The sequence below is a fragment of the Felis catus genome, chromosome D1, assembly GCF_018350175.1.
Source record: "Felis catus isolate Fca126 chromosome D1, F.catus_Fca126_mat1.0, whole genome shotgun sequence".
In the NCBI taxonomy this organism is placed as follows: Eukaryota; Metazoa; Chordata; class Mammalia; order Carnivora; family Felidae; genus Felis; species Felis catus.
In genome coordinates this window covers 86,593,804-86,619,681 of record NC_058377.1, presented here as the reverse complement: position 1 = coordinate 86,619,681, position 25,878 = coordinate 86,593,804, and the positions used below count along the sequence as shown (strand labels likewise).

At 44.0% G+C, this 25,878-nt stretch overlaps 1 long non-coding RNA gene across 3 annotated transcripts in view; it reads right to left on the bottom strand.

Annotated features, from left to right (window-relative positions):
• LOC102900289 overlaps positions 1-25,878 on the bottom strand; it is a 60,500-nt gene that overhangs the window by 34,014 nt on the left and 608 nt on the right. Inside the window, exon 1 of one of the 3 annotated variants that reach the window (XR_006586491.1) lies at positions 22,452-24,393. The exons of 1 other annotated variant lie outside the window; for it this stretch is intronic. This is a non-coding gene — a long non-coding RNA (uncharacterized LOC102900289). Of the gene's footprint in view, positions 1-22,451; positions 24,394-25,878 lie in introns of those variants that run through there. One more of the 3 variants, XR_002736304.2, reaches the window with a different exon arrangement.

Sequence of the window (25,878 nt, the reverse complement as noted above, 5' to 3'; positions counted from 1 at the left end):
CTCTCTCTTATGAATCCAATTTAACTACTGACAACAGGAATATACATATTTAAAATAAAACTTGGAGCACCTGGGAGGCTCAGTCGGTTAAGCGTCTGACTTCGGCTCAGGTCATGATCTTACAGCTCATGGGTTCAAACCCTGCATCAGGCTCTGTGCTGACAACTCAGAGCCTGGAGCCTGCTTCAGACACTGTGTCTCCCTCTCTCCCACTCATGCTCTGTCTCTCTCTCTCTCTCTCTCAAAAATAAATAAACATTAAAAAATTTTTTAATAAATAAATAAAATAAAACTTGATTAGTGAGAGATCTGAAAAGCAGAAGCTAATGTTAAAGAAATATGAGACAACCTTGAAAACAAGGGAATGAAATTACCAGCCTAATGCCAACCACTCCTCAGCCCACTGCCAGAACACCACCCCCCCCCCCCTTACAATCACATGGCCCTTCTAATAAGGGAAATCAGCCTCTTTACACTCTGAGCATGTGGGTCCCAACAGACTCCCACACCTAGCCAGGCATGCAAATTAGTATGGGCCCTAACACCCACATGAATCAAGTCACGTTTGAATTACAGAGCACATTTGGATGGCAAGTCACAGAAGCAGCAAGTGTTGCTCCTGGGTGTGTGGAAGACTCTTCCTGTCTTCTGTACCCCTCCCAACCCTAACTTGTTTATTCAATAGTTGACTCCCAATCCTCAGTGTTTTGGCTTAAATGTCACTTTTTCAGAGAAGAGAAAAATTGGCTTGGCTAAACTGGCATAGCCCCTTCCTTTATTCTCTGTCATCATCCCTGATCATATCTTTGGGAACACTTATTACCATTTGTAATTTTTAATTTTGTGTATTTATGCCTGACCTCTGCCTTCCCTCTCTCCCCAGACTGTAAACTTCATAAGGGCAGGGACCTTGTGTGTATGTGTGTATGTGTGTGTGTGGGTAAAATATGGCTTTGTTTAGCAAGCTTTTAGCCCATAATAGGTATTTAATAAACACAGTGTAAACAAGATGGAAAATTTTAAAAGTCCATTTTTGAGATGAAACTCTAATTTCATTAATGTTTCAGATAAGACTGACCCTTGACGGGTAGGGCTGTTTATTTCTTCATTCATTCTTCCATTCATTCAACCAACAAACTTTTATTAAAAGCCTACTCTTTGTAAGACTCTGTGCTAAGTACTGGGAACAGAGGTGCCTAGCAAGGAAGACAAATAGAAACAAGTGAATATGATCTAGGGAGACATGATCTAGGGAGATACGGGTAATTGGGGTTTTGGGGGAGCATGGAGCTATTTCCTGGACCTTGAGAACCACAGCTGAGTTTTTCTCCACCATCACCCTATGACATCCATTCAAACCCAACATCATACCCAAAATTATGACTAGGGTCATCTGTATATCTGTCTGTATGTATAGAAAAGATTATAATCAGGGGCGCCTGGGTGGCTCAGTTGTTAAGGGGCCGACCAGCTCAGGTCATGATCTCATGGTTCATGAGTTCAAGCCTCGCGTCGGGCTCTGTGCTAACAGCTCAGAGCCTGGAGCCTGTTTCAGATTCTATGTCTCCCTCTCTCTGTTCCTCCCCTGCTCACGCTCTGTCTCTCTCTCAAAAATAAAGATTAAAAAAAAAAAAAGAAAAGATTATAATCAACGTTATTAAACAGAAAATTGTATAGGGAAGTGACACCATAGCAAACAAATAAGAAACCAGAGGCACAGTTTGAAAAGCTGCCTCTGCAAAGAAGGGTTTTATTAAGTGCACTCTGTCGCTTTTTGTCCTTCCCTCCATCCTTCCTCCTTCCCTCCTTCCTACTATTCTCTCTCACACACAGCTCAGACACAAGACATGGAGAAACAAATGTTTTCTGACTCGATGACTTCAGCGGATTAGTGCTCCTTTGAAAGTGATATTGTTACAGCCATAATGTGTTTATGTGTAACACAGACATCTTTATGTATAATGCAGACGTGTCTGTGTGGGGAACATTAACATCCTGGCCTTGTCATTTAGTGAGGTAGGAAGTTCAGCGTAGGACTAAAGATCCCCTAAAGCTTTGGGGAATCTTGATACAGGAGAAGGAGGGAGCAGGAGAGAACAGGGGAGATTTCTTTAAGGATTATTTCTCTTTTTTTCCCTCTCTTGGGCTTAACTCCTACTCTCTGAGAAACAACCCTTTTCCAACACAGCTGGGATGGTTGTCAGGCAGAGGTATCCTTGCTGAGGATAGCAGTCATCCAAAAAAGGGTCAAGCAATCAGAAGATGCTGGAAAATCACAGAGATACCACAATGAGAGTTCCACTTTATAATAACGTGATGGCAAAGCTGTAACAATACTGTAACAATATGAAACAATATGAAAGTATATAAATAAAAAGTTCGTCTAGCTTCTCTGCTATTCCACTCCCCAAAGCAGCAGTACTCAGTAGAAATATAATGTGAGCCATATATGTAATTTAAAGTTTTCTAGTAGCCACATTAAAAAAGTAAAAAGGAACAGGTGTAATTAATTTCAATGATATATTTTATTTAAAGCAATGTATCCCAAATATTACTACTTCAACATATAATCAACATTAACAAATTATTCATAAAATATACAATTATTATGGAGATATTTACTACTTTTGGTACTAAGTCTTCTAAATCTGGTGTGTACTTTTCACCTACATCTCAATTTGGATGCTAAATTTTCATTGAAAATACTTGATCTGTGTTTAGATTTCACAAAACATACAGTTGAAGTACCCGTTTTTAAATTAAATATGAAGTAGTTAAAATTAAATTAAACTTTATTTTTAAAGTTTATTTATTTATTTTTGAGAGAGAGAGAGAGAGAGAAGCAGAGAGAGAGGGGAGAGAATCCCAAGCAGGCTCCATGCTGCCAGCGCAGAGCCCGATGCAGGGTTCAAACTCATGATCGTGACCTGAGCCAAAATCAAGAGTCAGAAGCTTAACTGACTAAGCCACCCAGGCATCCCAAAATTAAATAAAATTTTAAAATCAAGTTCCTAGTTACACCAGCTACATTTTGAACTTAGTAGTTACACGTGGCTACTATACTGAACTGTGCAGCCCCACAGGAAGCCACATTACTTTTGGTGTGAAACTTTTTCTCTAGGCATATGCATATAAATATATAAATATAATATGCATTACACATACCTGGGTTTCACTTCAGAAAAATGTAATCACACTATATATAATTTTTACTCAGCAATTTAATTTTTTTCACTTAAAGTTATATTTGGGATATTTTTCTTTTTTAGTACATATGGACGTGCATTCTTTTTTTTAATTTTTTTTCTTTAATTTTTTTTTCCCAACGTTTTTATTTATTTTTGGGACAGAGAGAGACAGAGCATGAACGGGGGAGGGGCAGAGAGAGAGCGAGACACAGAATCGGAAACAGGCTCCAGGCTCCGAGCCATCAGCCCAGAGCCTGACGCGGGGCTCAAACTCCCCGACCGCGAGATCGTGACCTGGCTGAAGTCGGACGCTTAACCGACTGCGCCACCCAGGCGCCCCTGGACGTGCATTCTTTATCGTGGTTGTATTGTAGATTTATTTAGCCACTTCCCTACTAGTGGACACAAAAGTTGTTTTTTATGTTTTGCAGTTATAAACATCCATGCTTGCATACTTATGCTAGCATTTCCACAGGATACATCCCAAGAATTGACACCTGGCCAAGGGCATGTACCTTAAAACATTTGGAAGCTAGTGCCCTCCCAAATAGTTGTGCCAAATTTTAACCTACACACTTGGCTGGCATTCCTTTCCAGCATCTATAGATGCTCCAAATGTCAGAATCCTAAAACATCAGGAAGAAAAGATCTTATAGCTCATCTATTCCAGTCCCTTTATTTCATGGACCAGGAAAATCAAACCTAAGCCGTGGGAAAAGGCTATGCAGCATGTTTATCGCCAAGCTGGGACTCGAGCAGCTCTCAGGTTCTTGCCCTCTGTCCCACCATGCACGGTGGAGCTGGGCAGAGTCTTTGGAAGCATCCTGGGGAAGAGCATCCCTCCTTGGGCTCAGCCTACCTCCCTCTCCTCCTGCACTTTGTCATTATCAGCTGGCACTGGCTGAGATCAGCAGGCCTTTCAATGGAGCGTCACCTTACGCCTCAGTGAACCACAAGCGGGAGCCAAGGGAGACTTTTCCTGGACATTTGTATCCAAAATTAAATTCAATCTGCTCAAATGCTTGCTACAATTTCAAAGTGTGCCTTTTCCCTGCCTTTCTTCTGCTAAATACAGCCAAATCATGGACCCAGGCAGAAGGGGGGAAAAATAGGTGTTTTGTTTTATGCAGAAATAAACTCCACCATTCAGCAATTCCTGGCGGGCCAGCTCAGACACATTCCAGCTTTCATAGGAGTCACTTTGGGAGGACAGAGGCAGAAGGGCATGTACATCCTTTTGGGAGAAGGTGGTTCCCTTTAGCTACCCTGCAGCTGGTGAGGCCTGTGAGATAGATATTAGTGGCAACTCACATGCCAGCGAGATGGGCTCCTCTGGGGACTGTACCCCTCCCTTCAGCTCCCTGGAACTTTATAGATCCCACGAACACAAGAGCTACCTCGTGGAATCCTTGCGGGTAAACTCCGTGCTCAAATGCTCATTGGTGGCAAAGTGGGGCCTGGAAACCAGCTCTCCTCTGTCTCCAAAACATTTCCCTCTTCCCCATCAGTCAGTCCCTGTCCCCATCCATACCCTGCACAGGCACAGAGGGCTTGGTTTCTCTGCTACCTGCTGCCTACACCTCCAGCCCAAACTCATTACAGGCATTAAAAATAAAAAACCACTTTCTTATGCTACTCATTAATTTATTTTTCTAAAAATCAATTCCTACATTTTAATTCTATTTATTTTTTCTTCCTCTTTTGCCTTATACTCCCTCTTTCCTCCCAATTATGATGCCTCCCCCACATAGTGGCAAGAAAAAGCCCAAATTCAGGTACAAGAAGTCTCTTATTTTGCTACATGTTGCCAAATAGTTTACATTTTTATACCTGGTGCCTCCTTTTGCTCTTTTTTTTTTTTTTTAATTTGTATGATGTTTCTTTATTATGGGAAGACAGGAAAGAGGACCGCAGTAGGAAAAAACCAGGGAGCAGGAGAGCACAAAAGCAAAATAAGGATTCATTCCATGCCGTATTAGCACATCATCATAAGGCTTCTGACTTTGTCGTTCCTGGCACATCTCCACCCCCAAATGCCACTCACCAACCGGTCTGGTGGTTTTACTTCTGCCGTATCTGTCAAGCCCACCCACTTCATTCCATTTGGACCCTCTCACCCTAATTCAATCTCCCCCCGATTAGCCCTTGTCCACTGACACCCACTCTTGCCCGTCCAGTGTGTGTCCCACACTGTAAAGGGCATGCCCCCAAAGGACTTTTAAGCCTGTTAAGCACTGTAGGGAATAATCATAGCAGTCATCATGACCATGTTAAAATTTGTTGAGCACATCCTGTGTGCCAGGTTATGATTTTTAATGCTTTAATACCAAAGTCACCTAGGCTTCACAATCCTGGACGTAGATATTATTATCTTAAAGGTAATGAAATTGAAGCCCGGGAGTGAATGTAGGTAATTTGCCCGAGGAGACACAGCAATCAGGGGGCAGAACCAATTTAGAAACCCCACTCTAGAAGAATTATTAAGAAATATCCACATAATTAATATTTGGGTATACAGCAATGCCGGTGGGGTCACACTCAGTGGTAAGTGGTTGCACAGACCCCGCAGGATGTAAGTGAGTCCCCCCCCCCCCCCCGGACTGCTGAGTTGGGAGACTACGAGGCTGCATCTGGACACTAGTGGGAAACTGAGGGATTAAAATGTCTGTCCTGGGCCAGGTTCTGACTGGAACGGGGAGTGCATTTGTTTCCTACTGCTGGTGTAAAAATGATCACAAATTTAGTGGTCTGAAACAATACAAACTTGTTATCTTATGGTTATGAAGATGAGAAATCCCAAGAGGGTCTTACTGGGCTAAAAACCAAGGTAGGCTGGGAGGGCTCCATCCCTTTCTGATGGCTCCAGTGGAGGATCCAATCCTCGCCTTTTCCAGCTTCCAGAGGCTGCCCTTGTTCCTTGGCTTGTGGCCCCAACCCAGGAAATACATCGCTTACTCTCCCTCAGTCCTTACAACTGCTTCTCTGACTCCAACCCTCCTGTCTCCCTCTTTCACTCTTAAATGGACTCTTCTGATTACATGGGGCGACCTGCCTAATCCAGGATGATCTCCCCACTCAAGGTCCTTAACTTATACATGTCTGCAAAACACTCTTCAGCCACATAAGGTAATATGTTCACAGGTTCCAGGACATTTTGAGGATGCATTATTCTGCCTCCCACAGGGGCTTGAGTCTTACTTGCTTTCCTATCCTTCATGTCTGCCACACAATAGGTACACAAACCTTTGATGAATGAATAAATGAAAGAATTGATTTCAAGAAACACCCCAGAATAACAGAGTGTCTGTCTCAGGAGTGTAAGGAAATGCTGCCATTTTTAACTTGGAAATTTGGAGCGGGGTGAGGGGGGGATAGTTTTCTTAATCTTAATTCCTGTGGTTTGGATAATGCCAAAATTAACGGTGGTGCCTAAGGTTAATATTAGGTAGTGCTGAATGAATTCTTGATTTGCCAGTTGTCTTTTTAAAAGAATTTTTAATGTTTATTTGTTTTTTTTTTTTAATTTTTTTTTCAACGTTTATTTATTTTTGGGACAGAGAGAGACAGAGCATGAACGGGGGAGGGGCAGAGAGAGAGGGAGACACAGAATCGGAAACAGGCTCCAGGCTCTGAGCCATCAGCCCAGAGCCTGACGTGGGGCTCGAACTCACGGACCGCGAGATCGCGACCTGGCTGAAGTCGGACGCTTAACCGACTGCGCCACCCAGGCGCCCCATGTTTATTTGTTTTGAGGGAGGGAGAGTGCACAAACAGGGGAGAGGCAGAGAGAGGAAGAGAGAGAGAATCCTAAGTAGGCTCTGTGCTGCCAGCACAGAACCCGACTCGGGGCTTAAACTCCCAAACCGTGAGATCGTGACCTGAGCCTAAACCAAGAGTTTAGGTTGACAGACTCTTGTTCAGCTTGGTCAGACTCTTGGTTAGCTTGATAGACTGAGCCACTGAAGTGCCCACGTTTTCCAGTTGTCTTAGTCAGTTTGGGCTGACTGTCTTAGTCAGTTTGGTAATCACTGATTACCATACACTGGGTGGCTTATAAACAACAGAAATTTCTCACATTTCTGGAGGATGGAAGTGTAAGATCAGGGTACCAGCATGGTCATATTCTGGGAGAGCCCTCTTCCCGCTTGCAAATGGCCAACGCCTCATTGTATCCTCACAGGGAGCTAGTTCTCTGTCTCTTCCCTTTCTTTTTTTAAATTTTAAAAAATACTTTATTTTTTAGAGAGAGAGACAGAGCGTGAGCAGGGGAGGGGCAGAAAGAGGGAGACACAGAATCTGAAGCAGGCTCCAGGCTCTGAGCTGTCAGCACAGAGCCCAACGTGGAGCTTGAACTCACAAGCTGCGAGATCATGACCTGAGCCGAAGTCAGATGCTTAACCGACTGAGCCACCCGGGCGCCCCCTCTGTCTCTTCTTATGAGGGCACTAATCCCATCTGCGAGAACTCTGCCCTTATGACCTGATTACCTCCCAAAGGCCCCAGCTCCTAATACCATCACATTGAGGATCAGGATTTCAACATATGAATTTGGGGAGGGGGACATAAACATTCAGCACATAACATCAGTCTCTTCTGAACATCGCCATCTTCTAACTACAGCAGAGGACAGAGAGCTGATAAGAACAGAACTATGTAGAATCCTCTTTCTTCTGCAGGAGACAGTGGGAAGGAGGGTTGAGTTCCTAGCTCAGCAGCAGCCTCTATCCTCCATGGGAAGAACGCGTCTCCTCTCCTAGCTGTAGCAATTGTGCCTGGAGTAACTCCACTGAGGCCCAAAGTGTGGTCTTTCAGGAGCTCCACGCTAACCAGGATTTAGCTCAAGACTCTTAGCAGGATTTATAAGGTCCCACCTGCTCTGACCCTTGCCTACCTTCCAGCCTTGCCTTCACCCTCCACACCCCAGTTACGCCAGCCTCCAAAGCCAACTCCTTCTGCTGCAGGACCTTTTGACGTGCTATTTCACCAATTTTGAAATACTTCTTCTAACCAATTAATTCCTACTTATCCTTGGGTTTGGCCTAAAATCATATCCTGAGAGACATTTTCTTTAACCTGCAAATCTAAATCAGTGCTCTTTCTTCATTAAAAGGTCATAAAAAAAAATGGCATAGAGTCAGGAACTGGGGGCCTGGACTCACGCTGACTGACACCATATTCTGAGCCCACCACGCATTAGCTGTGTGGCCTTGAGCAAGATGTGCAGACCTTCATGACTTTATTTCTTTATTTTTTTGATGTTTATTTATTTTGAGAGATAAAGCATGCACGTGTGCATGCACACAAGTGGTGGAGGAGCAGAGAGAGAGAGAGAGAGAGAGAGAGAGAGAGAGAGAGAGAGAATCTCAAGCAGGCTCCACACTATCAGCAGGGAGCCTGATGCAGGGCTCCATCTGACAAACCGTGAGATCATGACCTGAGCAGAAACCAAAAGTCAGACACCCAACAGACTGAGGCACCCAGGTGCCCCTATTTCTTCATCTTTAAAATGGAGCTAGGGGTACCTGGGTGGCTCAGTCGGTTGGGTATCCAACTTTCGGCTGAGGTCATGATCTCACTGTCCGTGAGTTCGAGCCCCACGTCGGGCTCTGTGCTGACAGCTCAGAGCCTGGAGCCTGCTTCAGATTCTGTCTCTCTCTCTCTCTCTCTCTCTCTCTCTCTCTCTCTGCACCTCCCCCACTCGCATTCTGTCTCTCTCACTCTCAAAAATAAACAAACATAAATAAAACGGGGCAAATAATAGCATCTACCACAGGAGGATATATGAGGATTAAATGGGATAATCCACATAGAAAGTTTGGACAAGGGGGTGTAGTATTGGCATAAGCTATTGTTTTCCTTTCTAGCAGTTATCCAAATTGTAATTATAAAATTATTTTTGTTATTACTTGTTTAACATCTGTTTTTCTACACACCTCAGGTTGTAAGGCAGCAAGGCAGTGTCTCTCTCTCTGGTTCCCACTGTACTTGTGGTGCCCAGCACACTGCCTGCCATGTTACAGGCTCTTAATAAACATTTCCTGAGTGAATGGATGAATGTATTTCCTATTCCTAGGCCGGGTCCCATAAAAAAAAAGCTCACTTTGTCAGAAAGTAACCGATATTATTAAAGAACACTGTCTGCACATTTTTGATTGTCAGATTCTGGGCTGATTAGCAGCCTAGAGTTAGATGTGACATTCACCGTCTCTCCCTTTCTGGGGCCCGTTCTCACGCAGGGCCTCGTGATGCTCATTGCCAGGCAGATTTATGAAACATCTCAACAGACGCTTACATTCCATATGTTACAATTTACACATTCCTGCTGGGGTCAAGGTGGGGAATGGCATGCGTGCTAATAGCTGCATTTCTCACATGAACTTTCACATAAACCCTTTTCCCAGCTCGTTTCCCTGATACATTATAATATACTTTTATAAACATTTTTTTCAAGGTCATGAATGAATGCTTCCTAATTTCCATTTTTAGAGGATTACCAGTCTCGAAAGGGCAGCTAGAGGTTTCTTAGCCAAGCCCCATCCACAGGCCAGAACTCCATCTGACCTATTCTAGCAGATCTCCAAAGAAACAGGACAATAACATTTTTCAGGGAATCTCACAAGTTCTCCCTGGTTCTTCCTTCCTTAGGTTTCAAAGATACTCTGGCTGTACGTGTTGATCGCGCAGTTTTTACTCTAATTATATTTGAAGTCCTAGAAAAAGCACGCTTTTGCCAGAAAACATCCAACACAATTGCTCAACCCAAATGGCCACTGCTGAGCCAGTTCGTCATGTCGGTGGAAACCTCCCACAGAGTGCTTGCTTCTTGGCAAGAAGGAGGACCCACACCAGTCTTCCTGTGCCTTCTTTTTCTTTCTGACCTGAATTGTCAGTCAAGCTAGATCTTTGTTCCATTTGTCAAAACACCATTGTTCTCTCTCTTCCCTGTGGCAGTTTCATTTCTATTGTTAAAAAAAAAAAAATCAGAAGTCAGCGCAGCCTTGGGTTGTTGAAAGCAGGTCTTACTGACTGGGCAGCCTAGCTCGTGGCCAAGAGCCAGCCGCATCTTTGGTGTCCAACAGACCATGGAAATAATCTCGGGCCAAGCAACTTTGGCTCCATTGGGAGACGACAACCTACAAAAGAATTTCTGTCACCCACATTGTTCTGTGCTGGGGTAAGTTATTGGATTCTGGTTTCTACAACAGGGTAATCTCCCAGTTATGATATCTCATGTAAAATAATAAGCTTATTAAAAATAAAGCTTATCATTTGTCTTTTTCTTTCAAATTTATTTGTTGGGGGGCGAGGGGTGGAGGGAAAGGGGGACAAAGGATCCAAAGTGGGGTCTGTGCTGACAGCAGTGAGCCCGATGAGGGGCTCGAATTCATGAACTGCGAGATCATGACCTAAGCTGAAGTTGGACACTCAACTGACTGAGCCACCCAGGCGCACCGTGCACCAAATCTTACCATTTTTCTAAGAGAAATGTTTTTTAAATCTGCTTTTTGAGGAGTCTGCGGCCCCAGGCTATTGAAAAGACACACGCTGTTTAGTGGTAACCTAGGTTGATCTTACTCAACAGCGATTTCATGTGAGGATAGGATAACAGACATTTTTAGATGTTGAGTAGAAATACTATAATTTTGGATACTCCCACTATCGTGATTTTTTTCCTCCCCATCTCTGACATGATTTTCCCCGGAAGATGTATTTTAAACAAAATTCAAAATTCAATACCTCTATTAGACTGGCCTCTAAATGTTGCTTAAGGGAAAAGTGATTTCTCCAAAAATGGATAAGTAATTCCTTTTCCTGTCTCTGTAAATTGTTTTTCAAAATAGCTGTTGGGATAATTTATTTAATAGATCGATTGGGAGTTGAATTGGGCATTTTAGGGGACTCCCGAAGATCCTAGAAACTTTCAGGAAGAAAAAGCTAATTTATATATGGGCTCAGAAACCAGAATGGCTTTGGATTTCCCAAAAGCAATGCTAGAAGCTGAAAGGCAAAGAGCAATGTCTTCAAAATTCCAAGAGAGAATTATTTCTAATCTATCATTATATAGTCGGCCAAATAGGAATCAAGTGAAGGCTGGGATAAGGTCATTCTCAGGCCTACAAGCCCCCTCTGAGTCCATGTCCACCTTTCTTCACCTTGCTCTGGGCCACTAGAGGCTGACCTGTATAGATTGCCATGATGGGCTTTCTTGCCTTCCACTTCCAGTAGGATTTGGCTAATGGGAAATACTGGCAGAGTTTGGAGGGAGTCTGCCATTTTCTATCTGTGGGACTTTGGACAAATGACAAGCTTTCTATGCCTCATATATACAATGGGGATGTTTATATGACTTTTCCTCAGAGTTTCTGTAGGGATAAAATGAAATAATCTAAGAAAATAGGTAGCATAGTGCCAGTCATTCAACAAACACCCAATAAAAGGTAGCCATTATTATTTATTGTTATTCCTATCCTTGTGCCACTGCTAGCCTGCCCAGACCTGTCCACTCTTCAAAGAAGCCAAATGACCAACATGGCGGGAATGCCACCCTTATAAGCTTTAAAGCTTCATTTGTGAATCCTGAAAGGTTGCAAACAAAACAAAACAAAACAAAACAAAGCAAAACAAAACAATAACAACAAAAAACTGAACCAAGAAGTTTCATGCCCAGCCTTTGAAGCATGGCTTAGGCTGAGAGAGCTGCTCTTGCTTTCTGGGTTGGACCCCAGCAGGGTGGGGCATCCTTCAGCAGCTGGCTCCAGTTCTACCCACAGTCTTCGGTTCATTATCACAGTGCTTACTGCCAGAGATAAAGGGGAAACTGGAACCAAGATGCATTTCTGAGAAGAGTGGTGGTCCCAAATACCTGACTGAGGACCCACAGCTGTCTTCCTAAGGCACTCAGCCAGCCAGAGCTGTCTCAACTTTTGAGTCTGGGACTCCCTCCCTGGGATATTTAACCCATCTCTCCTACCAACTGTATGAGAAGTTCCAGAAAGTCAACTGTAATGGAGTCTTGTCTTTTCATATAACCAGAAGGTGCCAATTTGCCCCTATGAAGCCATTTTCCTTTTTAAATTGGTAATATCCCTTTAGCTCACAACTTCAGGATTGTTTGTGCAAGTGAGTGTGAGGAGGGGAGACACATGTAAACAGAAGCTGCCCTTGTAAGAAGAAAAATTGGGAAGGCTCAGCTCAGTAAATGTCAGGAGCGGTTGTGTGTGCGTGTGTGTGCATGCACAGGTGAACATCTATAGTACATGTGACCTCTGGGTTTACAAAGGTGCATTTTCCTCTTCCTGTGACCATCAGAAAACGGCTAGCCCTGAGATCTTTTGTGAGCCACCTTGTTGGAAGCCTAAGTGGACCCTTCAATAGAGTTTCCTCCTGCTTTATCTAAACACAATATTGGTGTACTCATACATGCCATTGCTCCTCTCGATTCAATCCTGCACATGAAAATTCAGGTCTGAAGAGAGGCAGAGAAAGAGAGAGGGGGGAATCATTTAGAAAGGGAAAAAAATTGCCTTGGGATTCCTTGAAATAGTAAGTTCTTTCTATAACTCCCCCACAGTGCAGTAATACTGTTATTCACTATTTAACAAAAAAAAAATTAATTTCAGGGACACAGCCATTGTATGAAGTAGGGCATGCCAGAATTTGATACAAACAGGAAGCGGGTGGGTAGACTTTAGTTGACACCGTGTGGTTGGAAACAGTTTCTGTGAGAAAAGCAATTTAATTTTAATTGGGTCTGTGGATCTTGTCATAATTGGGCTGGACCCTAAGTATGAATCTGAGAATAAGCTAGACCAAGGGCTTCTGCAGAAGTGGATCCCCGAAGTTTATCTACTTCACTTCCTTCCAGAATTCGGATGCTACGCCACACAGAGCATTGACTGTTGTTCTGGCTGCATTACATCCTCAGTGGTTAATAGTGGGCAGTTCCAACCTCTCAGCATCTATTTCCTCATCTCAGAAATGGGGATCATAACCGTTAATTAAAATGGTTGTTATGAGAAGTAGAGAGAATGTATGAGAGAGACCAGCCACTCAGTAAATGATGGCCAATAATAATAATAACTATTATTACGAAAAGAAGAGAAGGAGAAGGAGGAGGCAAGAAGGAGGAAAAGGGGAGGAAAGCCAATTCTAATTACATAAAGAAGTCACCCCACAGGGCCATCTGGGTAGCATAAGAGTGATTTTATAGTACACTTTGAGAAATTTTACTTAACATTCTCTTAAATAAGCTCACTAATTTTCCTGATGGGATTATTCTTTGTTTCTAGGCTTCCAACATTTTATTCTGTTTTAAGTATACAATATTTTAGGTCTGACATCAAAAAGTGCATCGTCTGTTTTTATCTTTCTCAGCCTCATCCACATCCTTGGTTACTGTTGCCAGGTATCCTGGGGTCACCCAAAGTACTTTTGTTCTAGAGACCTTTCAAAGTAAGCCAAGGGAGCAGTTTAGAAAACTTCACTTGTTTGTAGACAAAAATATATTAAAACAACCAAGGGAGAAATTACTCTATGGGATAATTATTTTTAATGCCTTACTGGACACGTTTGAAATGCTTTTTGAGTCCTTTGGGAGTCAAATTAGGAGAAAATCTTTGTTTTATTTTGTTTTACATCTTGGAACTTGATCTTTGATAAATGTCTGTGATGCTTGCACGTTGTGTAACACTCCCCCCCCCCCCCCCCATGCTGTCAGGATTTCATCAGCCTTAAACAGGCAACAAAAAATACAGGGTAGAGAGGATTAACGGTTTCTTTGTGGCTTTCTGGTTATCTTCCTTTGATTATGCTACTAAATGCAGTTTGGAAAGGCTTGTGGTGCTTTGGGTTTGATGAGCCACTCGCTTCAATTCAGTTCCAAACCAGAAGAGCTCCCCCTTGGGGCATCCTTGTTGCTAAACGTCTGCAAGGCATCATTTACTAATTCAAACAAAAAAGATGGTTGTCAGTGTGTGAGATATCCCTGGATGTCAGGTCCTCCATAAGTTATAATGACGCTTTCTTAATTTTAACAATATTGTGATTAGGTAATTATTTACAGGCCCACCATAGGCCCTCTCTCTAAAACTTAATGAAGTGGCCTTTAGTCTCCTTGATTACCACAGGGGAGAACTGAAGAGAATTCTTGGACCTGGTACGAGGGAGGGTTGTAACAAGGATATTTCTTACAGTGGAGCTTCCACACCCTGTTTCAATAGTGACCAAGTCCTACAGCACAGCCAGACAGAGCAAGTTGAGAGCAAGGACTGGGTGCCTCCTGTTTGATTATTGGGACTGCGATACGTACTCCGTAAGTGTGAACAATGAATGCTGTGACAGAAGGATGGATCTTGCCTCCCATGGGCCTGACCTTAGGGAGAGCTCTGCCACTAACTAGCAGGGCAATCTGGGGCAAGTCATATAATGTTTTATCTGAAAAATGAGGGCTAGATGCTCTTTAAAGTGCCTTGCAGTTGTAACCTGCTGCAAACTGCTGTTTCTTTTTTTTTTTAATTAAAAAATTATTTTATTTATTTTTGAGATAGAGACAGAGCACAAGTGGGAGAGGGGCAGAGAGAGAGGGACACACAGAATGTGAGGCAGGCTCCAGGCTCCAGGCTGTCAGCACACAGCCTGACATGGGGCTTGAACCCACAAACCATGAGATCATGACCTGAGGCCGAAGTCAGACACTCAGCCAGGCACCCCTGCTGTTTCAACCCAGAGAAAAATTACCTTACATATCCTGTGTGAAGTGAATGTTACCTGGGAAGGTAGCATATTGAATTAGGAAAAGGAGATGATCGAGAATTTCTTAGAAACTATTTAGAATCCTCTTGCTGCTCCACCTCCCCCAAATTACTTAAAGCATGTCCAACATTTATTGAAAAGTGAAGAAGCCCAGCTATCTCAAATATACTTGTCTTTTGAAAATGGTTCTATTGATGGAATTCAGGAGGGAACTCTAGTCTCCGTGGGGGTCTCCAAGCACGTGACCCATCTGAGATGACGGGTGAATTTTTCTATTTTTTATATCTGTATTTCAAACACAAAGATAGATGATCAAGGAGCAGCTTTGGCATTTTGCACTCATCTCAGATCCAGTTAAGACAGACATAACTAGAACTGTGTTCAGTGAATTGGCCTAACAGATGTTCGTGTTTATCTAATAATAATAACAACAACAACAACAACAACAACAACAACACACTGTGTTTATCTGGAGCACAACTAAATTGTTCCTGCTGATTTCAAGGTCCTAGTGCAAAATCCTGGATTCAGATCCTGTGGATTTATCACACCCACTGGAGGACATCGGCTTTCGAAAGCTCTGAATGGATTATCCTCTTCCAAGAGTGGGCTCATCCTTTCCAAAAGATAACATCTTGTTTCTCTGGCCCGAATTTCCCTAGACTTCTTTCAAAACACAATTCGTGAAAACAATGTGTGAGAACACATGACTATGGGAAGTGCTCGCGGGACTACTGCAATAAATATGTCAGGTATATAAACTAACTGATGCTATTTATTTGGTCTGTAAGAAGAAAGTATCGGGATACAATAAATTACAGTCATTTTTCAACATCTCAGATTTCTCCAGTAACGCATATATGTTGGCAGACCTTAGTGGATCATGCTAATTTATTTGTAAATCATCAAAGGAAAGAATAAAACATATGTTCCCAGGCAAGTGAATGGAACGGAAAACCGAATTGGGCAACAGTAATATTTTCCTCCCCCAGAAGTAAACATGTCAACATGGTGAAGAGGGTTTTGTCCCACTTCTGGCTGAACTTTGAGCGGTGAGATGGCTAATACCGAGGGACCCAGCTTTGCCGTCCTTTCTCACAAAGCATTCCATGATTCAAGAAAAGGGCAGTCTGCAGCGTGACATGGAGAACTAGGTCAGAATAATATTTCTTAATGGTGATTCCTACAATGTTCTATTAATTACAGCAGTGGTTCAGAATTTTCTGTGCCTTGGTAGGTTGTATTTTTAAGTAGGCACTAATTTTTTTTTAATTTAATGTGATATAAAACGGAGTTCGAAGGAATCCCTACTATGTAAGTGGTGAAAAATGATGTAGGGGAGTAGAAAAAAACATGTACTTATCCATATATATACAGCACAAGTCGGTATTCCAAAGATGATCTTTGTGAACATAAAAGTTTATGCTGCTTTTGATTTGTGTAGTTTAAAAAAAAACACAATAACACTAGCAATGTTTAGGGATCTTGGAGCATAACATCAGAACAGAAACTCTTTGCCCTAAATTCACGTGTACTCTCTGGCTTTCTCTCTGATTGCTTCACATAGATTCTCCCTCTTTTCTGGCTAAATTAGTTAACCCACAGTTGCCTTTGTGGAAGGCATCCCTCCAACACGCCTTGCCTTTTCTCACCTGCCTGTTTTTGTTCTCACCATTTATTGAGGCTGGGGAGAGGCACCCTCCAGCTCCACTGGAATGGGGTGGGAGAACCTAGCTCAAGGGCCCCTCCTCCATGAAGCTTCTTTTTACCCCAGCTAGAAATGATGGTCTCTTCCCAAGCAGGCTTCCTCAACCTCAGCACTGCTGACATTTTAGGCACGAAAATTCTTTGTGGTGGGGGGGGGGGACTGTTTAGAGTGGTTAGCAGCACCCCTGGCCTCTAGATGCCAGTAACATCCGCCTTCCTACCTCCACCAAGTTGAGACAATCACAGTGTCTCCAGACTTTGCCAGATGCCCTGCGCAGGGGGAGGTAGAAAATCACCCCAGTTAAGAGCTACTACTGCCCTAGGGCTCTCCCCAAATCAGATCACAAAGAGAACAAGGGTCAGGTTCCTAGCAGTGTTTTGGTTCACACTGAAATTTATTTGATGATTAATGAACAAAAGGTGTTTTTTTTTTCTTTAATTATCAGTTGGCAGTTTCTGAAAATTAATGCATTAGGTTAGTTTGAATCAGGCCAGACTCAGAAAACTATAAAAAGGAATTACATTACTGCCTCTTTCTTTTTAGAAAAAGCTTGGGTTTTTTTGTTTGTTTGATTTTTTAAAGAACTATAATTTTGTTACTGCACCATTGGATTGAAATGAGAAGCCACCAGAGAACGTCTCTGCATCTTTTGAAACGTTATTGTTGAAGTCACTAACCATTATCTGATGACCCTTAGAGAAAGGCCAGTAAGCTAAGTTTCTGTCAGAGTTTAGTACTAGAAAATTTTATCTTTTCTGAAAAAACTGGGTTTCTTCTTACTATTTCATAATGGGAGATGTGTCACTAGTTTTATTTTCCTTTTTTGATTTGGCTGTTGGGAAGCTCAGAACTAAGTTTTATGCTCAATTACAGTAATTATCTTCATCCTTTGATTTCTAATATTAATCCAACTTTTTGTTCTCCTCACTAGCCACAATTAACTCTTGTCTTTCACTTTTGTTCTGATTGCTTTCTTGAATCTGTCTTTTTTATAAAATAAAATTTTAAGCAAGTGGAGTCCTTACCAACCAGGACACTTTGGGAAGTAAAAAGAGAGCAATTAATGATTAAGCTGGACAACAGCTTAACCTGAGACTCTTTGGGGTAAGATAAAAATGTGGTGTCACTCTAGAAATAAATAATAAACATAACAGAGAACAACAGTTATTCCATTCTCAGGTTGGGGATAATTAAAGATAAACATATGCCCTAAATAGAGAATCAAAGTTATGTGTTTATCATTCATTGTGTGTCACAACTGTTGATTAGAGTTTAATATTTATTACCTCTTAGGAAATTTTGTAATTAGCCACTGTATCGGGAGAGAAAAAAATCTTGGGCTTTCTTAAATGTATTTAATTTCTACTAAAAGGGAGAGGGAGATCCTTTAGATCTGGAACAGTGATCACAATAGAAGTTTCATTGGTGTGTGATTTATGGAGACTTGGAATAAAGGCACTATTGACCAGTATCAGATTTCTAATGACTCTATCTTGTTTTTCCTAAGCAACTTCTCATAAACTTTTGTAATATCTTAAGCGGCCAGCTGATACTATGTTCAAGCCTGTTTACAGAGCTATTAATAAAAGCTATGTGGCAACTCCAGGAAGAGAGTCAAACCATTTTTTTTTTTTCTCTTCATTGGCTGGAAACAGTTTTCTGCTTATTTTGAAAAACATGAGATCACTAAAGTTCTTGATATATGCTGGACATTCTGCAAAGAAACTCAAAGAAAATAAATGGGATTCTAACTTATTACCTAAAGGACTCATAGTCAAAAAGGAAAGTCATTGCCAATGCCTTGACTGCAAAGTCTTTCCTATGTGGAGTGAGATTTCAATGTGGTACAGGTGAATTTAAAAGAAGATGGGACTTTTTTTCTGTGTGTGCTCAGAATCATGCTGTAATTCAAGTCCTTGGTGGTTGATCTGTTTTTTGAAGTAAATTAATATTCTCTGATTAAACAAACTGAAAATTTAAGAACTACCATTTATTGATTTCTGACTACATGCCAAGCACCATGCAGGCACTTGACAAGCATTGTGTTAATCTGTTCTCAAAACAGCTCTATGAAATGAATGTATCATTAGCTCCATTTTTACAGTTATGAACCCTAAGCCTCAGGGACAACAAAGAATAAAGAGACTATCAGAGCCATCTGATCTCTAAGCCCTGCTCTTTATACTATCTCATACTGCCACAGTAAAAAAACTATCAGTGTGAAAATGTAAAGCTCAGCTCTGGGAGCAAGGAGAATGGCCAGAGAAAGATAACAATAATAGTAACAGCAGCATTTAGATAGCAAGCACTCTATGCCAGGTAGTTACATATGTCTCATTTAATTCTTGCAACAGTCCTGTGAGAAAGGTACTATGCCCACTTTACAAACAGAGAAACAGGAGAGAAAGTGATATACTCTCCAGCGCCCTGTAGCATTTCTTGCCCTGGTTAGTTCCCATGTTACAAGTGGTCTTGATGTTTCTCTGTGTGTGTTGCTTAGCATTTTGCAGTTTTTAAATCACTCTGTTTGCTTTATTTCATTCTTACGATCATCCTCATTTTACAGATAAGGATATTGAAAAAATCAAGAGCTTAAGCTATTTCCCCAAGGCCATGGCCATTGGGTTATTGGCAGAAACAGGATTTGAGCCCAGGTGTGTGTTTGTTTGTTTTTAATTTGAGAGAGAGGCAGAAGGAAAGAAAGAGAGAATCCTAAGCAGGTTCCACACTCAGCATGGAGCCCTACACAGGGCTCAATCCCACGACCCTGGGATCATGACCTGAGAGGAAATCAAGAGTCAGATGTTCAACCAATGGAGCCACCCAGGCACCCCAGGCCAAGGTAATTTTATACCTAGCCCAGGATTCTTTATTCTGGACCACACTGCATATCTGAAATGTGGCTGTAAGGAACAGTACAATCCTAAACTTTTCAAGCTGATGCTGACCTACATAGCCTTCTGTACTGAAAGGAAAGAATCTAAGCTTGATTTTGAAGCAGAAGCCACATACTTCCTTCTCAGGCCTGGCTGTAGGACAGAATGATTTCGATTCACTTTAAGGTGGCAACCACTTTGCTTAAGGTCAGACTTGTTGGCAAAGGGCTTCTCTTCCTGCCCTTCTCCCTGATCCAACAACAGTGCAGATTTTCCTAACCCACACCAATATTGATACTAAGTGTAGAACTTATCAACTAATTAGAAGCAAAGGAAAACAGAGTCTATATGAATACAAGTAACAGTCACCATTTATAGAGTGCTCGCCATGAACTAGGAAATTTACATGCCTTTCCTCATCCAGTTCTCTCAACTTGAATAGGTGCTGTTGTTTTTATCTTGAAGAGGAGAAAATGGAGTGTTGCACAGGTAACTTTCACACTCAGCTGGTGGTGGTGATTTTAATCCAGCCCTATAGAAACTGCCACCCTCCTGATTCCATAAGTCCAGCCCCCTGATAGGCAGAGATCTGTCCAGAGCAAACATTCCAAATCCTTCAAGCCCTTCTTGCCCCCCCCCCCACCCCGACAGTAAGGTAGGATACTAACAAACACATTAAGATAGGGCAGTGCAGGGGCGCCTGGGTGGCGCAGTCGGTTAAGCGTCCGACTTCAGCCAGGTCACGATCTCGCGGTCTGGGAGTTCGAGCCCCGCGTCGGGCTCTGGGCTGATGGCTCAGAGCCTGGAGCCTGTTTCCGATTCTGTGTCTCCCTCGCTCTCTGCCCCTCCCCCGTTCATGCTTTGTCTCTCTCTGTCCCAAAAATAAATAAAAAACGTTGAAAAAAAATTTAAAAAAAAAGATAGGGCAGTGCAGGTAAAAGATGGGAAGAAGCGGGAGTATATTTGTTCCCATCCCTGTCTTACTTTTAGTCCTCTAGTCTAGAAAATCTCCTTGTTCCTTCGTAGCAGTTACCCCTATCTGAAAGCATCTGCCTTGTTTGCGTGTAATTTTTCTGTCATCCCTACTGGAATGTAACCTCTGTGTGAGCAGAGTAGAGCCTGTCCTCTTACTCCTGTCTTTCCGGTCCCTGCCACAATGCTTGGCACAACGGAAGTGCCAGTAAATAGTTTGCCCCATAGTGAATGAACTGATAGCACGCAAAAGCTAAGATGTCCCTGCTGAAAAAAGGGGGACTATTCCCTTTCTCTGGTAAACTCCTTGATTAGAGACACAGAGAGAGAGAGAGAGAGAGAGGGAGAGAGAGAGAGAGAGAGAGATTGAGAGAGAGAGAGAGAAAGCTTTGGAACAATCATTTCTAAAAGGCAAAGAAAGCCTTGGTTTGCCAAAATTTACAGAGAGCTGTGGTTATGAGCTTTGCAAGCCATTGCTCCTTAAACATTGTCAGATTTTTTTTGTCTTGGTAAACCTCTGCTAGGAATTCTGACAACTCCCCTTCCTCACCCCTCCACCCCTCTTCTCCCAGTCCACCTCTAGTGGATACACATCCTTCTCCTGCGACCAGCTACATATCCGGGTTCACAGACGAAGGCCCAGGTGGCTCTTCACTAATGGCTCATCCGTTATCTGTATGAAGAGTCAGTGCCTTTTCTGAGTAGTTTTTTTTTTTAAAGCTAAATTGACCTTTGGGGGGGGGGGGAAGCATTCTACAGACAGCAATGTTTTGCTCTCTATTCATCTCTTCTTTCCTTATTTCTTGTCTTCTCTTCAAATCTACCCTGCATACCTTTCTTCAAAAATTGTCTACTGAGTATCACTAATGCAGACTGTGGAGATTTTTTCCTTTCTGCCTCACTTTTCGAGCCATCACAGCGCTAACAGGCTGCTCTGAAGAACATACCCTTCCTGCCCTGCCATTGCCCCCATATTCCTTACTCAACATTTGGATATTTTTACGGCATATATTCAGTTTGAAAGATAATACTGATACTTTGTTTTATATGAACATTTATACACCAGGACCCTTGTGAGGCACTGACTTCATTGGGATACTTTATGGCTTAATACATCTGAATGATTTATATCTCATTTTGTCTAAGCATTTATGCTAATAAATTTAACAGATTCCCCAGTACTGCCTGGTCCTTCATTTTCTTCAGAGGGTCAAAGCGAGAGGAAAATATAGCCGCATGTTACTAAAGAAAGAAGGAAGAAATTGGCCTAACCGATTTAGAACACAAATAAAATTAAACGCAAATAAAATCTCTGATTACATTTTAGCTGGAGCAAGTCAAGTTCCTAGATCCAGATAGATTTCTGTAATTAAGCTGCTTCTCAAAGGCAGAATCACAAAATGACAGAATATTTAGCAAGCTAATTTACTGAGGTATATATTTTGGTCCCATATAATTAAATCCAACACTTAGGAAAAACACGGGGGAAAAAAAGCCCTGACAACTATTAAACTGAGTGCAGCCGGGAGAGGGAAAGGGATAAGATAAAATCCAGTCTATAAAATATATTCCATTATCTTTTATAGGTTAAAAAAAAACAAAAGAATACTTGGAAAGAATCTTCTAAGCTGGGAAGATTTTAAGATTGTGTGGAGATTTTTTTTTTTTTTTACAGGTGCAGAATAAGTTGGTTTTTTGTTTTTTTTTTTTCTTTTCCCCCTTTTTTCCCCTGTTGTTTGCAAAGTTGAATCTGGGGTCAGGAGTTCTAATTGTAACCTCAGACTAGAATTCCAGATGGTGCGCTGAGGACTGCGAGCAACTCTCAGTTCATCAATTTCATGGGCCTACGTATCTGCTCTGGCCACGGCCCGGCCTCCATCCCCACTGTGGCATTAATGCAGAACAAATTGAGACATATCCTCTATATAATTAGTTCCAGAATTTAAAAAGATTTACGGTATAATAATAGAGGCAGCGCTGCGGAATCCTTCCAATGGGGACTCTGGGAGCTTGGGGACCATCATCTCGCGGTGGCATCAGAACAGACGGGTAACTCTGGCGATTCCAAGAACTGCACGCTGGGGGAGAGGGGATATTTTTGCAAGGCCCAGGTGGTGGTTCTCGCCGGTCCTGAACCCCAAACTGGGTCAGAGAACGGAGTCTGAACTGTAGACGAGTGGTTGTTCAAAAACATCGGGTTATTTTTTCAAAGGAGCAGAGGAAACCAGGGTGGAGGGCAAGGGGAAGGTGGACTCCGACAAAAGTCCCTCCTTGACTTTTTTTTTTTTTTTTTTTTAATTTAAAGAAATGAAGCTGGGGTTTCTACCGCCAGCACCGGGCTGGAAACGGGCTTAAGCGCCTGCCGGGAGGCCGGGGGTAAGCAGATACGTAAGAGTTGGGAGTCTTCAGGGTGGAGAGGAGCAGCCGGTAGGCTGCCCGTCCTGCGCTCGGAGCTCCCGGCTCTAGCTCCTGCGCGAGGTGCTAACCCAGCGCCAGTTCCTCGGGGCGGCTGGCGGTCGAGCCACTCCTCTTCGGCGTCTGCGGCCCCAGCCCTTGACAGATCGCAGTGCTTCGGTGTGTTTATTCAGTTGTCGGCGGCCGCGGGGTGACGCCCGGAGCGCAGCCTGGGAGTATGCGCTGCCCCCTGGGGCCGCGGCTGCTCCGCCGGGCCCGGCTCTTGGTCAGAGCCGAGGTCAAAGTGGGGGGTTTAGAGGTCCTCAGTACCCCCTCCCACTCAGCAGCGATTTTTTTTTGATCTTGCAATAATTAAGCACTTTCCAGGCAAGGATGCGTTTTACCAACGTACCAAAGCCATATGGATTGTCAGCTTCTCTCTCCCCCTCCTTTCTTTACTCCTCATTCCATTTGCTCTAGGGAGGCAGAGGGGTCGTGGGGGTAAAGCCCCGAGCTAGACGTTGAGAGACCTGGGTTTCAGCTCGGCTTTGCCACTATCTTGCTACGCATCCTTAAACAAGAATAGTGACAAAATTGTAACGTTTATTGGACGCATAAACCAACACTATCCTCCTGTCTAATCCTTATGACCCCATGAGGTGGACGCTAGGATTCCACTATCCCCTTTGGTCAGTAAGAAAACTAAGCCTCAGAGAGGCTATGGAACTCATCCAGGGTTACACAGCTGTTACCTGGTGGACCTGAGGTTCCGTTCTCCGACCACCAGTTCCTTGCTCTTAACCACTGAGCTCCACAGCTGCCTTTCCTCCGCTGCCTGGGCCTCAGTTTACTTCTCTGTAGACGGGGAGTTGAACTTCCATCTCTGCCAAACGGTGGTTCAGAACAGCTCCTCTGTGCCACAGGTCTCAGCGCTGACGTTGAGTGGGAACGTGGATGAGAGAAGTGCGCGGCCAGGTCTACGCAGCCCTCATTTCCTTGGGCCTCGAGCTCCGGAGGTGCAGGACAGCGCCTACATGCGGGGGCGGGCTACAGAGTGGACCTTCCTCGCGGCCAGACTGTCTGTCTCTCCCTCCGGCAGGCTCAGGGTGCCGAGGCCAGCGTAGCGGGCGCGGCTGCGCGGTTAACCGCCGAGCTCCCGCAGAGAACGTTACCCAACGGAGGAAGTGGGACCTCAGTTGGCTGGTTCCCCGGAGGTGGCTCAGGCGCTCCAGGGCTTCCGGGCGTGGGGATGGGCAGGGGGCATTCGAGTGAGGCCCTCTGGGGTGAGGCCCTCCGACTTCGAGCGGCTCCGGACGCACAGCACTTACTTCTTGACCCCGCGGGTTGCAGGGAACTCCTCCCACTCCTTCGGACTACTAAATCGGGGTGAGGAGGCACCCCAGGATTGAAGCGGGGATCGCACTACGGTTCCTCTCTCCCTCTAGGATTCTCAGACAACAAATGGCGGTGGAGAGAGGAGTCCTAAATTTTCTCGCCCCCCCCCCCTTTCCTCTCCACCCCACCCCACCGGTGAACTTCTTCTGTAAAACATAAAGGCAGGGAATTAAGCACTTCTGCCCTATCTGGGATTCAAAACCACAAAATGTCCCGTTCAAACCACCTCCCCCCCAAATACCCACCAAAAAACTTTGCAATGTTGGGCGAAAGAGAAACAACCTGGATCTTTTCGTTTGCAAGTGAAAATCCCTGACTTTTCATAAAGGGCTTTCCTTCCCTCGTGGCGCCTGAATGAGTCCTAGTTGAGAAAAATTCCTTCGAAGTAGAAATAAAAGTGGGAAGTATGAGACAGGGGTCTGGGGCATCCTAAGGGCAAAATGGCCTGAGAAGTTTCGTCTCGCGGGGCCTTTCTGCACCAAAAGGACCAAACGTCCTTGCCCTCTGCCTAGCCCTCAGCCCGGCTGCAGGTTTAGAGATGGCACTCGTGGGAGCGTGGTGGACAATCCACAGAGTGTAGGGGGAGGAAGAGATGGTCTCCAGAGCCTTTTCATTTCTTCAAAAATATATAAAGCTTCTGAGTGGAAACAAGCACAGTCAAGCACCAAAGTAGCGCAGAGAGGGGTGCAGGACCTCGTAGGCGGCCTGGGGAACAACCCGGTAGCGCCTGTGCCCGACCTTTGCCCTCACCGTCTCCAGTGCCTCTAGGACTAGCGACCCCAAGAGGAGGGAATTTTGTTTGGCGTGTGGGCCCCGAGCGTGCTAACGCAACTCCCACTTCCTTCGTTTAACTCAGTGCAGATTGAAAGCAAAGAGCAAGAAATGGAGAGTAAGTCAAAGCTTTTTAAAACGTTCTGTTTCTTTGTAAAACTGCGGCTACCTTGGTTGTCGCTTCGCTGGCGCTGCGGGCCCCATCCGCGGCCAGCCTGGAATAAGAGGCCTGGCGGCAACCGGCCGCTGCCCGCCCGCGCTCCAGGCGGTTCCAGGTTGCGCCGTCGCCGCTACCCCCTGCCTCTCCCGGGCTTTTCCACGTGCCCCGAAGCGCACTCCAACCCGGGTTCCCAGCGCTTCCCCTTGCTTAGGGTCTGCATCCCCTTAAATCCTGACTGTTCTGGAAGAACCAAAAACAAAACAAAACAAAACAAAACCCCAAACACCTGCCCTGAGGCGCCGGGCTCCCAAAGAGTGACTAGTTGGAGGAAGGAGTCTGTTGCGGCGATGCCCGGACCTCAGAGCTCCAAACCACGCGAACGCTGCCACCGACTGTGGGCCACTGTGTGCTTTCCTTCGTGGTCCTCCTAGCCGGTTTGCGCCTTCTTATCAGTTACTGCTTATCCAGAATGGTACTCTTGACCGTGAGCAGAGGCCGAGCTAGGTGGGATTAACTCTAGGATCCAACGTCTCCCCGCGTGCTTGTCTTCGAATCCTTTCCACCCCTTACCCTCCAAAACGGGCTCTGAGATTCTCCAGTCAGAATATGTGCAGGCTCTGGGTGTTTCCCTAAGGGTATTCTTCCCTCCCAGACTAGCCGCTG